This window comes from Canis lupus, chromosome 30, assembly GCF_048164855.1.
Source record: "Canis lupus baileyi chromosome 30, mCanLup2.hap1, whole genome shotgun sequence".
In the NCBI taxonomy this organism is placed as follows: Eukaryota; Metazoa; Chordata; class Mammalia; order Carnivora; family Canidae; genus Canis; species Canis lupus.
The window spans coordinates 25,118,528-25,119,397 of NC_132867.1; the positions used below are offsets into that span (position 1 = coordinate 25,118,528).

At 36.2% G+C, this 870-nt stretch overlaps 1 pseudogene; it reads right to left on the reverse strand.

The window, feature by feature from the left end:
* Positions 1–463: 463 nt before the first annotated feature.
* On the reverse strand, positions 464–870 carry LOC140621512 (thioredoxin pseudogene; annotated as a pseudogene).

Genomic DNA, 870 nt, shown 5'->3' on the forward strand with positions numbered 1-870 from the left:
ATGGTTCTATGTCAGAAGCAAGTGGTGATGGATTAAGAACAGCAATCTAACCTACTACAAAGCCCAACTTTATACATAATAAAAGAGACACAAAATAAGACTGTCCAGTTGAGAAAACCCATAAATCTATTTTCTTGGTGAAGCTGTAGAGAAATAGGCATTCTCACACATTGGTAGTTAGAATGCAAAACAGTACAATCCTTCTGGAAAAGAATTTGATAATCTTCAGAAAAATTGTATATGCATGTATCCTTTGACCCAGAAATTCCACATTTAGAAATAGATCCAAAAGACACACTGGCATGATTGTCAGTTTTATATGTCAACTTGGCTAGACTATAGTCCCCAGCTGCGAAAGTATTTTGTAGATGTCGTTAAAGTCCATAATCCACTTAGTTTTTTTTTAAAGGAGAGAATTAATGTTTTATTTTCACTTATATTCAGATGGCAGTAGACAGTCTTCATACCTGACCTTTCCTTTTGTAAACAACAACAACAAAAAAATACAAGTTTTAAACAGCCAATGGCTGGTTGTTATCAAAAAACATAATTAGATTAATTCATTCATGGTGGCTTCAAGTTTTTTCTTATTAGCTTCAGAAAATTCACCCACCCTTTTTGTCCCCTTTTTGGAAAACTGGAAAGTTGGCATCAATTTGACTTCACACTCTATGGCAACACCTTGCCTGTCATCCGTGTCAACTTCAAGGAACACCATGTTGGAATATTTCTCAGACAGGCGATGAGAAAAAAGGCTTGATCATTTTGTAAGGCCCACACCACGTGGCTGAGAAGTTAACTACCACAAGTTTATCTTCTGTACTGTTCACCTCCCTGAAAAGCATACTTGTTCTCCATCTGCTTCACCAT